This window comes from Podarcis bocagei (genome assembly GCF_964188305.1).
Source record: "Podarcis bocagei genome assembly, chromosome: 10".
Lineage (NCBI taxonomy): Eukaryota > Metazoa > Chordata > Lepidosauria > Squamata > Lacertidae > Podarcis > Podarcis bocagei.
The window spans coordinates 41,326,897-41,340,918 of record NC_138135.1 but is presented as its reverse complement, the minus strand read 5'-3'; the positions used below and the strand labels follow the sequence as shown (position 1 = coordinate 41,340,918).

The window sequence follows — 14,022 nt, the reverse complement described above, 5'->3', positions numbered from 1 at the left end:
GACTGAAGCAAACACTTGAATTCTAGTCTAACTTATTGCTACAAAGGGGTGGTCAGTGGATTCAGATCAGGTTAGAACCATGGAAAGCTGCCATCTTAGATCTGCATCATCCATTGCCAGAAGCGCCAGCTGGACGAATCTGTAAATTTTGGGTTCTCTTGGTTTCTCATTTTAAAACTATTTTCAGTTTGCCCCATTTCCACATCTATGGCATCAACTCGCAGGTGGATCCTGTTCCACACAAGGGAAAGGGGAAACAAAATGGACACTGAGATACTTTTCTTTAAAAAATCAGCTCTCTCCATCTTTTCTTTTTCTTTAGTAGATGGGGGGATTTTCCATTTAAGCATGGCATAACATCTAAAAAAGTTTATTATGGCACAATGAGTCACTCTGATGTCCAAGTTATTTTCTATCATGGTAGACACTACTTGGGCAAGCTGTAGCAGTAGTACCAAGACAAACAGTGCCGATTTTCTTGAAATAAGGTGGCTGATTAGCTGTCCAGTTTCACAGCCTAGACACCACAGAGCCAAGCTGAGTATAGATGGAACACCTAAAGGAATGTTCCTCTTTAAGGTCTTTGAACAGGTAATGTGTTATCAAATTATGTTGACTAACAAGCCATATATCTATCCCGCCATTCACAATATTAACTGCAGATCTGGGTACAACAGAAAGGCAAGGGTGGAGTGCAGAGAAATAATCAAACCACAGATTTGAATGGTTGGAAGTAAGGCCACATTTGTTGGTTAACAATAGCCCAGGAGGGTTTGGCTTGGCATTGGGGAAGGATAGGCTTGTATACCCCAGTTGCTGTGTGATGAGTAAGTCATCTGCCTCCAAGTCTGTGTGGCCCAAAGTATGGACCAGTTTTAGGTAACCCTTGGAAACAACTGGGGATGCCCCCATCCAACTTGTCCTCCTCCAAGCTAGGACATCTGGACTTGGGGCGGCATTCCACATCCCTTAAGGGGATCCCCAATAATGGGAAGCTGGGAGCTGATTTCCACTTTCCCAACTGGAGATCCTGCCCAATGTCAATTCCCACCCAAAAGCTGTATCTAATATTAAAAAAAAACCTCCTGAATGGAAAAGCTATCTGTATTGTCTTATCATTACAGGGTTTCAGGTACAATTATTATCTGTCATCACAGAATACAATAACATATTTCCCAAGCCAACTTCTGCAGTTTCAGAAAGGTCTTAGCAAAGTCATTGCCATGCCTTCGGTTGGTGTAGATGAGGCTGGGCCAGGATCAGGCCGCCCTGTCGAAAGAAAGAAAGATCAGAACCAAATGATTCAGCTTAAAGAAAAGTGGTAGACTTTAGATGAAAGGTCTTTTATTTCCTTTTTGACAGCATTGAGGATCAACCTCAAGGTCACAAATGGTTTGCATGAGAATTTTCTCCTTCAGATAATTTTACGAAAAACAGCAAAGCCACAATTTGCCACAATTTGCATATTTGGTGAGAATAAAACATGGCAATAAGGATGTTGTGTCGGGAGATTGTAAATCAGGCATGAAGACTCTTTGGCCCACCAGATGTTGCTGAACCACAATTCTCATCATTGCTGGTCATTGGCCAGGCTTGCTGAGGATGGTGGGAGTTGTAATTCAGCAGCATCTAGAGCAGTGTTCCCCAACCTTGGGCCTCCAGCTGTTTTTGGACTACAACTCCCATAATCCCTAGCTAGCAAGACCAGTGGTCAGGGATGATGGGAACTGTAGTCCAAAAACAGCTGGAGGCCCAAGGTTGGGGAACACTGTTCTAGAGGACTAAAGATTCCCCACACCTGTTCTAACTTAAGATGCTGGACTAATTCAAATTAAAGTATTGAAACCATCCTGTAGGCTTTTTTTTAAAGCAGGTAAAATAATCACCCCCAAATTACCCTAAGATGATGGGCTACTCTAGTGCATGATTCCTACTATAATACAGAAAAGAGCCCCATTAGGACTGGCCTTCATTGCCTTTCATTATCTACCGTGCTACCCCTAGCAAGAGAACTGCATGAGTTCATATGAATGAGATCGCAGTTATTCTGCAGCAACTCCAACCCCATTAAAACTACTGAAGCTGCACCAGGTTTTAACAAAGGTCAATGGAAAAGCTCTCAGTAACTCCAAAGTGCTTTGGATCCAACCTAGGTCTGTATCTAATTTGGCTCAGTTCATTTCAGGTCCAGGCATTTGTTAACACTGCAATTTATAATGCTTGCAGCTCCTGAAAATTCAGACCTTAATCAGTGGCTTTAGCATCAAATCAAGTCAGAAAATGCAGGAGGGGGCTTGGCGGAATGAATGCTGATATATATATATATATATATATATATATATATATATATATATATATATATATATATATATATATATTTCTGATAGCTTGCAGGAAAACAATGTTACAGATTCCTCCATACAGTTTTTTTCCTTCCTTCATTTCATACACATAAAAAAACCTTAATTCTGCATTGACACTGAATATATTTAATTTGTAAGAAATGAAGATACCGGGACTGAAAACAGATTAGTATAAGCTTTGTAGGCTGCTTCAGTGCTTCTGCAAATGAGCTACAAGGGTGGTGATTAATCTGGTGCACTTTAACTTTTAAATTTATTCTTAAAATTCAGCTCCTCTTACAAAAAAAGTTTCTTTCATGTCACTTAAGGCCCTTGAGAAAAGTTTTTCTTTTTTGAAAAACAAATTAACAGAGATTAGCGTTTCCTTACCATTGTTAAGATAGGAGCCTATCTGCTTCTTTGTTCACGGTTTTTATGTCTTTGCACTGCAAGACAGATTCATTAGGAATGGCCTACAGAAAAGGAAGTGCCTCAGTAATATCAGTCGAATTCTAGGCTTATTTCAGACACTCCCATGTCCTAGCACAAGGTTCAGAACCTGTGGCCCACTGTAATATATGATGTCAGGCATTGGAACAGGTAAAGGTGTGGCTGGGTCAAAGAGGGCTTACAGGCGCTACTGATCAGCTGTTCAGAGGGTCAGACACAATGGTTGGGTTCTCTTTGAATTGGAGGCTGCAGCAATGGAAGGGATGTGAAAGTTCCGCATTCTCTCTATCTAAGTGCAGGTTGCATATACAGTGGTACCTCGATTTATATACGCTTCAGGTTACATACTCTTCAGGTTACACACTCCGCTAACCCAGAAATAGTGCTTCATGTTAAGAACTTTGCTTCAGGATGAAAACAGAAATTGTGCTCCGGCGGCACAGTGGCCGGAGGCCCCATTAGCTAATATGGTGCTTTAGGTTAAGAACAGAACCCCGGAACGAGGTACCACTGTATATGTAAACAAACCATATATCATAAAGGCATCACAGTCCCCTCTGTCCCTCATGTTTTCCAAAAGGATACACAAACCCTGGTAAGTGTACCTGGAACCCCTGGAATATTGCACCACTCAGAGATTGGGATGGCTTGTGTCAGAGTCAGGGGGTCAGAAGCAGCCTCTTGGCTGTTCCTCCTAAGACCTCCAGTCATCCCCTATGTTGGAAGACAGATCTGAGTGTGCTCTGCAGCCCGTCCTGGGCTACCTAAACCTGCATGCTATCCCATCACCAGAGTTGAAGTAGGATTCAACTGTCACTCTGTGCCTGGAATGGGAAGGGGACACAATCTTGTCCTTTGCTTCAGGCAGCAAGATATGTTAAGCCAACCCTGTGTATACACGCCACCTAATGTAATTCACAAATAATGATTCCAAATAAGGACTACATTCAGATCAGCAAATCACTCCAGAATATATTGATCATGTGAGTCTACTTTGCAATATGGACCCAGCAAATGCCTCCTCTGTTCCCAATATAGTATTGCAACAATATTTCCTCAGTATATCCGCTATCTCAGACAAAACAAAAGGAAATCACATGCACCCTAAAATCTGTGTTCTTATATGGAGCATTCTTAATAGGCGTTCACAACAATTAGAGCAGTTGCTCTGGCTATCCTCCCCTTCTTAATTGATGAGTCAAAGCGAAAGTTTCTGTAGAGAGCTTGATTTATTTTAGAGGGAGAATTCAAACCTGAGCATGTGTTGGGAAAATAAATCAAGTAAAGATTTCTTTGTGCTCATTATAAAACAAGAATAAACCTACAGAGGAGCAAAGTATTTTCCTTTCCTTTCCTTTTTTTAAAAAAGGGGGAATTACACTGTCAGGAATGGATTTTGCATTAAACCGTGCCTACATACACTATGCAACGTCTCAGTTGTGATCACAGCAAAACCTATTATACTGGCCATTATACAGCACCACTTTATTTTGCAGTATCTATTTCTGAATATAAGAAGGGTTTTTCCCCCCTTTGCTAACAAAGAGCAAACACTAACAGGGAGAACAATGTCCTAGTAAATGTCTCTCTCACAAAGTGTCATTCTCGGCTTCTTTTCTGTGAGCCTCTGTGGCACACAATGAATTATGGTAATCCTCAATGTTCATTTAATTCTTTCAATGGAAAAAAAAACCTTCTGAGGCCAACATTGATATTACCGCCTACACTTGCCACTCAGAAGTGTTTGCCCATTGAGTTGATAGAACAGTAATTCCCAGACTAGTGTCCCATGTCATGTGCCAAGGAAATGTGAGACCAGAACATGCATCCACAGAGGAAGCCTTCTGCTGCAGCCTTTTTCAGACACCCCACCACCTACCACCACCAATGTACATGCCCCCAATGCTGGCTATGCTCCAGATTGTAATGTGAAAGTAGGCAAAGGATAAGATAATGCTCCCTCCCATTTTGTTTATAGAATCTGATTTGCTTACATCTGTTCTTAAATTTATGACCTAAGTTTTATTGTGTTTTGTTGCTTGGGGTACTTTAAATAACTTTTAAATGTTTTAACTTAGCTTTTATTTTATTTTCAATGGTATTTTTTATCACAACAGAGTTTGCCAGGCATAGGCAAACTCGGCCCTCCAGATGTTTTGGGACTACAACTCCCATCATCCCTAGTGATCAGGGATGATGGGAATTGTAGTCTCAAAACATCTGGAGGGCTGAGTTTGCCAATGCCTGGTGTTTGCCATCCTGAGCTCCTTTGGAAGGAATTTAATAGATCAATAAAATCAATGAAGATCCAGAGTCACTTCTGTCAGTGACTTGTCAGTTCAAGAGATCAGGGTATGGAAGGAGTGGATCTTACATTCCGGGGCAAAAAGGTTATCTTTATCCAAGCCTTTGGAAAATCAAGCATATGGACTTGACTTCAATGTTCAGGCAACTGCTTCAGAACTTCTTCAGTATCTCATTCTGTAGTAGGTGAACTGCTGCAGGACCCCTGGAGATCTCTTGAAGTGAAGCTATAACAAAATCATTAGTTTCCTTAACAGTATTTCTCTTTCCTTCATCTCATTTGAAAGACATGAAATCTATTATTCTTTAGGCTTTCTACAATTTATTTATTTATTTGCTAAAGGATTTAAAGAATTATGCGCTCAAATCAATACTCTCTTTTGAGCATCCTGCCAATAATGCATTCTTCTTTTATGAAGGAAGCGATCAAATCTGAACTCACAACGGAAAGACTCACCCAACCATCTTTGGGATTTCTTTCAGGAGGTTAGCTCAGTCTTAAAATGCTCATTGTTGCCATTATAGGCAGTAGATTTTTAAATCAAAGAGTCCTAACAGGTCACTATGAGACCATTGCAAATATTTGATCTCTATTCTCTTTCAAGTGTTGCTAGCATAAGGGATAATGATAATAAAAAAGATGGGAAACTAAGGAAGCTTGAGGATGTGCTTTTAAAAATACTAAATCTAGCCATTTTCTGGGCAGAAGAGATATACAAGTTTTTCTCCATCATTAAAGGGTCACTTTATCAATAGTCCTAACCTGGGTAGGCTGGTTATTTCTTTTAGAATGGCAGATATCTTCATCAATGGAAGAATTCCTTCCATCAGAGGAACATCCCTTCCTTCAGAAAAAGTGAATCTTTGATCAAACCCATTATCTTCTGTAGCTGCAGATATGGAAGGGATCAACCATGTGACCAGGTTCAAATGTGAGGCTCAGGAGTTGCATGCCCAGATGTGATGTGCCCAATACCCCTTTGATGCTGTATATGTAGAAACTGAAAGGACCACAGTACAATGTCACTTTGGTTCTAATTAGGCTACAACTTTTTTGATAATAGATGTAAGTAGGTTTTGGCTTAGGCATTGAGGATCTCCTGTATTAACCAGCCCGCCTGCTGGAAGATTTTCTGGGGGATCAATCCTGATATAGGGTTGACCTATGACATGTATCAAACCATGACAAAATCACCACCTTGGGCAGTGCTATGGCCCTTAGCCTTCTCCTGGGCATATGGACAGAAGCACCTTGCCCTAGGATTCCTTTAACTGGATACCCCATTTCCTTGGAGGATAAGACTAACTGCCCTTGACTAAAGATGATGAAGAAGAAGAGTTTGGATTTGATATCCCGCTTTATCACTACCCGAAGGAGTCTCAAAGCGGCTAACAATCTCCTTTCCCTTCCTCCCCCACAACACTCTGTGAGGTGAGTGGGGCTGAGAGACTTCAAAGAAGTGTGACAAGCCCAAGGTCACCCAGCAGCTGCATGTGGAGGAGCGAGGAAGCGAACCCAGTTCACCAGATTACAAGTCTACCACTCTTAACCACTACACCACAATGGCTCTCTTACTCAGTGCCTTATTTACCAAAGTTGTGATGATTACTATGAGGTGGGGGGTGGGATCCAGACAAGCCCAATTAGTCTGATTGAGAAATTCCTCCCTGGCCTTGAAAACAGCAACTGATAGTTCCATAGCAAGGCCATACTAAGGACACTACCCCCTCTGTTGGGTGGGTACTAGCTAACAAGGGAGGGTGGGTGGAAAATCCAAAAGTCGCTGCAATGCTGGGTGAGGAGGCAGGCCTAACAAGCCTGGGGAGCAGACCTGAGTGAAGACTCCAGCCTGAGTTGCAGTTAACTCTGCCCTGCCTCCAGGCCCGCCTGTGATTAGCCAATTTTCAGGTAAGCCAAATTCAAATCCCCTTGACCAGCAAAAGAGAACATGACATCTCCCACTGGCCATTGAGACTCCACCTGAGGAGCCCGACAATGGCAGCAGGGCAGCACCATGGCACAACTGTCACCTCACGAAGGATGGAGACAGGACATGCAACCCATTATCATGATTATCAAAGTTGATGTCATTGGCTCTGAGAATTCTAGGCCAGGGGTCAGCAAACTTTTTCAGCAGGAGGACAGTCCACTGTCCCTCAGACCTTGGGGGGGGGGCTGGATTATATATGGGGGGTGAACAAATTCCTATGCCCCTCAAATAACCCAGAGATGCATTTTAAATAAAAGCAAACATTCTACTCATGTAAAAAACAACAACAGGCAGGTCCCACAAATAACCAAGAGATGCATTTTAAATAAAAGGACACATTCTACTCATGTAAAAACACGCTGATTCCCAGACCATCCGCGGGCCGTATTTAGAAGGCGATTGGGCCTGATCCAGGCCCCAGGCCTTAGTTTGCCTACCCATGTTCTAGGCTGTCTGTGAAGTGTTCCCCAAATTAACTTTAGCAAATAAGCTAATTCAAATACACTTTATTGAATGCATGCTCCCAGGCACTGTGTTGTTGCACCCTTCCTGACTTGAAGCAAACTTAGGTCAGACGTTCTCTGCTAAATTACTGCAGCTACAAATACCATGGGAACTGTACGCAAAAGCTCTCTGTAACCTCCATAGTCCACCTGCAAAATGGGTCAGATCCCCTGGAACAGAACTAAACGTATCTAATCCTTAGGTTCAGTCTAATCCATTAAGATAAACCTCATTAGTACTAATCCCTTTTACTAATTACAAAAGTTCCTTAAAGCTTTAAGATTGCATTACAGACAGGAGGACATATTAATTATACCCATGTGACTCCATTTACCCACATGAAATCCACCAAATTGCTACTTTGGTCTAAAGCAAAAGATGATGAACCAAAATTAATAAGTATAAGAAGTCAACTAAACTAAATAATCTTAAATTAACACTGCAGTTATAGTGACCATTGTTTCAACATTAATAAAAAGCAACAGTGTTCTTGAATTCTGATAGCCATCGAGATTTAGATTACCTATAATTCTTGGGTGAGCTGAGAGTTTGTTTGGACTGTGGGTGAAAACCTGGAGGCTGAGAAGGAGAGTAGTGTGTCAGAAGGAAAAGGAATTGGTATGAGTTTATATCTATTAGTAAATTTGTATTAATGTAGCATTTTTATATGTGACTATTTTTGTAATATTTTGTTTAAGTTATCTGATGTTGCTACCATTTTTTGTACACCACTTAGAGAATATATATTTTGTACACTGCTTTTTAATATATTAAGTGGTATAGAAATCAAATAATCAATCGCAGGCATTGAATTCTAGACCTTCTGGTACATCAAGCACTTTACCAATGAATGGGTTTCTAGCCTTGCTGAAAAACCACATCATATACTTCTAATTTATGTTGCATTTATCATTCAGTCATTACAACTCTCTCATAAAAATAAAATGTTAGATGTCTCTTGAAGGGGAGTGCGAATCATAGCACTGTCCTCCCAAAATAAAATTGATCTGTATTCATTTGTCTTCATAATTCATAGTAGTGATTGGGGGAGTTCTTCATTTTTATTTTTCACAGTGTGAGAACAAATGGCTCATTAATTTTAAGCACATCAGTCTGCAATCCATGTCAGATAGAATAATGACTGACATTATATAGAACACAATGGACTGAATGTACAAATATAATTTCCCTGCATTCATCCGTGTTTGCATAGGGAAAACTTTTAAGAACCAACTGATGAGAGAGGTGCATAATTTAGCAGAGGCAGGAAGAATGTGTGATGGGTACAGATATGGGCAATTCTGGGTAGAGTGGATGTTTTGTAAAAAGACATGGCTTGAAATGTCCAAGACATTAGCATCTAGCAGAATGCCCACCATGTAGGTAGATATGTAGGTAGATATGTAAATCCTTCTTACCTAACACAGAGAGCTCTGGAGATTCTATGGATGTCTGCATTCTCTGAATGACACAGCGCACAATTGCATCCCTGCAGGATGCCTGCCAATATAAGGACACTCCATCCTGTGTCAGACAGACTCAAAGGTGGAGAGTAGCCTTTGCTTTCACCACAGCAATGTTAATGGCAGCCATTCGGTTGTGACATCATTGAGTACCAAGCCACCTGTTATCTACAGACTCCTAGACTGGAGTGCTGAACTTGCCCACACTGGTGAACGATGGAGCTGGTGGAGTGGAATGGGGTGCTGCAAATTTGCATGCATAGATAGATAAAGAGATCTGAGAATACATTGTACCATGTCTGAACTAACAGGAATGGTCCTGTTCAGGGTTCTAGCTAGCAAGCCATACGCTTTTCCACTTACTTCCTTACCCACCTCCCCTTTCTCCAGCTGGGTTGTTCTCTCTCTACACCCCCTCCCCAATCTATTTCTGCATACCTGCATACCCCCCAAGCATGCTGATACTTTCTTCTCATTTCTCAACTGATATCAACAATATTGGCAAAAAGAGGGAAATTTTGGATGCATATGCTAGACACTTTAACACTGCATAACGTCAGTCTGGAGGCAAGCCTTTCTGGACAGCCCATCATCAAAACTCTATAACTGCCAGGTTGGAAAGAGCATAATTTCTTTTCTTTTTTTAATATATTTATTAACTTTTCAGAGGTTATACCAAAAAAAGCAAAAAAAAAATACCAAAAATAAAAACACATATAATTTCATTCACTTATTTTCTTTTAACTTATTTCTCGGACCTCCTCATACCTCCCCTTTTTGTATTCCAATTCAAGTTATTCATTCAGCAAATCCTCAACCTTAATTTTCACTTAATTTTACACCTTTCTTTCTTCCCCCCCCCAAATTATCTTAATCATTACAGCTAGTAACCACTTAGCTTCTTTTTATCCAACATCATTCTAACATTCGCTGATTTTATAATATTTCCCAAGATAGTCCTTAAATTTCTTCCAATCTTCTTCCGCCGTCTCTCTTCCCTGGTCTCGGATTCTGCCAGTCATTTCTGCCAGTCCCATGTAGTCTATCACCTTCATCTGCCATTCTTCCAGGTGGGTAGATCTTGTGTCTTCCAATACTTTGCGATAAGTATTCTTGCTGCTGTTGTTGCGTACATAAAGAATGTTCTGTCTTTCTTTGGCACCAATTGGCCGACCATGCCCAGGAGAAAGGCCTCTGGTTTCTGGAAAGAGCATAATTTCATTTTTATCAGAGCAGCTCATGAAGACAGAAGCAAAAACATTTTTCAACGTCAAAAAATACTCCATTTTGTTAATCATAGCCACATGTATATTATTTTCGTTACCACTTCAAGCTTGTGGGAAGTGTTGTTTGATATAACAAAGCTGTCATCCTATACCACCTGAAGTTGCTATTAGGGGAAGTGATGGGTTTGACCATATTCTTTGATTTGTATATATCCTTTATACTTTGGCCACCTCATGAGAAGAGAAGACTCCCTGGAAAAGACCCTGATGTTGGGAAAGATGGAGGGCACAAGGAGAAGGGGATGACAGAGGACGAGATGGTTGGATACTGTTCTCGAACCTACCAGCATGAGTTTGACCAAACTGCGGGAGGCAATGGAAGACAGGAGTGCCTGGCGTGCTCTGGTCCACGGGGTCACGAAGAGTCGGACACAACTAAATGACTAAACAACAACAACAAAATAGTGGGATGGCCAACTAACACGGCCAGTTAATATATTCATGCAAGGCCTTTTGACCTAATGCTCACTAGTGGTGAGAAAGAATTGCATGGAAAGCACTATCTTATTAAATTGATATCATTAAATCAGTCAGATGAACTTATCCAAAAGAAGCGGTAGGCTTTCCATTTCCAATGGTGTAGGGAGATCTTGGCCGAAATCCCTTATATAGTTAGACTGTTTAAATTCAGTTGAAGTCAATAGTAGTTAAGTGTCATCACTGTGCACAGGATGGTCGTTCTTGAGGGCATTTCTATCATTCCGCTGCCACCAAATGAGCCTCTTAACTAACATAAGGCAAACCTTCCCCATTAATGCTTGATTGAGAATTATATGCTTTCCAAAAGTTTTCTATGACAATGTCAATGTACATTTATTAGGAGTGGAGCTTTGGAAGTCGTTGAATGATCTTGCAAGTGTTTCAGACTTCAGCTCCAAGAAAAAAGTTGAGGGGTTGTCATACACTGAAATCCATTCTCAACATATTATGTCAATGACATTTCCGAAACTGCTGAAAATATAGCTATTTGGGTTGCCCTCCCACACCCACCCACTCCACTTAACCATTTTGTAGAATAACTATTCACAGGTTTGCATCATTTACGGGATGGAAAATACTCAGTGGCCCTGGAATAATTGTATGCTACTTCTAAGATAAAGGGAATGTTTCCTTAAGATAAATGTGACATCCTTCGTATTTTTCTACCATCAATATTTGCTGCCCAAGTGAAGAAAGAAACTTGAATAAGCATGTGAGAGGGAATGTAAATAAGAATATTGCATGCATTTTCTTAATATACTCAGAGATATCATCCATGAAGCTGCTTAGTTAGCAAAATTCTATCAGTTTCCTGCATAAAAATGGCATTAAAAAGCTATAAAGGCAGCTGTTTTCAGGAAACTGAGTCTTTATAGTCCCAAGCTGGAGATATTTTTGCACATCCCAGCATTAATAGTCATGTTTTGTTACTTAATTTAGAGCAAGCAACAACATAATGTAGTGTGACTAATGCAGCCTGACAGTAAAACATTGCCCGCCTCCCCAAAGTCCATCACCTGGAAAATGTGGAAATCAAAGCAATTTTCTAAAAACAAAGGTTAAAGAAATCAAAATTTCAAAAGGAGAACACAAGGAATGATTTGCATTTAAAAATATTTATTCGATACTATCTTTGTTTTTAAGGATTTGCTCTAGTCACTTTGAAATCAATCGATGGCATCAGATTCAGTACCCAAGCCAAGTATGATGGCAAAATACTAATTGTCTGAGTCATCAGTGATTTGTACCCAGACAGCAATGGTGCACAAATGTCCTAGACTGGAAGCAGCCTCCCCAGAGCTGCAAAACATTGAGTCTGTGATGGTATTGTTCTCCGTATATAAATAAAAAACAGCCAGAACACATCGACCTATATTAGCAAATCTTTATAATGTGGTTTGTGAAGGAGCAAAATTCAGTGTAATGCTTCTACACGTAAGGATTTTCTCATGTAGGTCAGAGTGTTCTGAGTGCTTTAGATTAATATATTGAAAATAAGACCATCAAAGATTAATAGTTTTAGAGCTCTGGGGATGTTGCCTCCTACTCCACCAAGTGCCTGAACTAATGTATCCCATAATTGATGGTGGAGTACAACATAGGCATCATATGTTTTTAATTTCTCATCACTTAGGGAAATTGGGATTATGCAACAATATTGTTTATAAAATAGGTAATTTAAGCCAGAATGTGACCTCGTCATTTCAGACTATTTAAATTTTATATTCTCAGCATCTAAATATGCTTTATCTCTAATCCGACATATTCTGATACTATAAAATCCCATTCTTCTTACAAGGGGCATCAGAGTTTAAAGGGCCCCATGAGTAATTAAGACACTGCCAGAATTCTTTTGAAAGGTTATCCTTGTTAAACTACGACCTCCGGTATTATTTTCACCAAAACCGTTTTTAGAGCTTTACAAAATAAGATATAAAACTATGTACCATCATTTGCAATATAACATCAAAAACAGGAGAAAACTTGTTGTAAGTTAAAAGTGGTGTATATCAGAGTGAGAAAGTATAGATTGACGGCTGATTGATTGTTCTGAAACCTTGGCCTACCTGGCAGCAAGTCAGTATGACAAGTCCAAAGTTCAAAGTCTGAGGGCTAATCCACATAAGCAAAGTCCAAAGATCAGGAAACTCAGTCCAGAGTCAATCCAAGTAGCCAAGTCTGAAGTCCAGCAGTCAGGATACAGTCCAGAGTCAAACCTGAAGCACAGTCCTGTGGCGGTCCAGGAACATCCAAGTCAAGGACCATCAGCATGGTCAATGGAGCAAACACAACAGCCTAGCTCTGCATCCCTTTTGTAATTTGCATGCTGATAGCAGAATCTGGGCTTGATGAGGCATGTGACCCTCACCTGTTCTCAGCCTACTCCGGCTGAGGAACCACACACCTCCTCCCAGAGCTAGCTAGTGAGCTGGGCTATGGGTCCTTGACTGCCTCAGCCTCCCAGAGCACCATTCCCACTGCTTCCTACATGTCAGAGGCTGCCATTCATGGATACAGGGGCCCCTCGGGCTCCAACGATGGGTCCTGCCACTCTGGTTCCTGCACACTGGCCCCATCTCCTCTCCATCCTCCATCACCATGTGAGTACTTCCTTCCCCATCCCCTGCTTGGCCCAGTCCTGCCTACATCCCTCGCTGGGATCATCTTCCTCTTCTTCCTCCTTCCCTTCATCCTGCCAGTTCTTGACACTGATTAAGAGACAGACAGACCATTCTAAATGAAGCTTCCAAATAATCATCAAGGGCAGACCCATGTATAATACATACATTACAATAATCCAGAAAGTCCTTTGCCAGAGCATGGGCCATTGTGGCCAGGCTATTTCTATAAGGGAACAGCCATAACTGGTGAACCAGCGCACACTGCAAAAAGGCATTCTTCACCACAGGTGCTACTTGAGTCTTAATCAACAAAACTAGTTCCATCACATTAATGCATTGAATCCAGACTTGCCTTCCATGATCAGAAAAGCTTCTAGTGCAGGCATAGGCAAACTCGGCCCTTCAGATGGTTTTTGTTCACAACTCCCATGATCCCTAGCTAAGAGGACCAGTGGTCAGGGATGATGGAAATTGTAGTCCCAAAACATCTGGAGGGACGAGTTTGCCTGTTCCTGTTCTAGTGTCCATGGAAGGCTTTTGAGCTAATGGAAGGAACCCATTGGTGGAGTAGGATTTCTACC

At 41.0% G+C, this 14,022-nt stretch overlaps 1 long non-coding RNA gene across 2 annotated transcripts; it reads right to left on the bottom strand.

Moving 5' to 3' along the window:
• Positions 1–1,086: 1,086 nt before the first annotated feature.
• LOC308596212 lies at positions 1,087–7,115 on the bottom strand. 2 transcript variants are annotated; one of them, XR_014012407.1, is made up of 4 exons: positions 6,929–7,115; positions 5,167–5,323; positions 2,733–2,815; positions 1,087–1,269 (listed from the first exon to the last, which is right to left on the bottom strand). It is a non-coding gene; the product is annotated as an uncharacterized lncRNA (long non-coding RNA). The 2 variants fall into 2 exon arrangements; XR_014012408.1 differs by lacking the exon at positions 5,167–5,323.
• Positions 7,116–14,022: the final 6,907 nt, after the last annotated feature.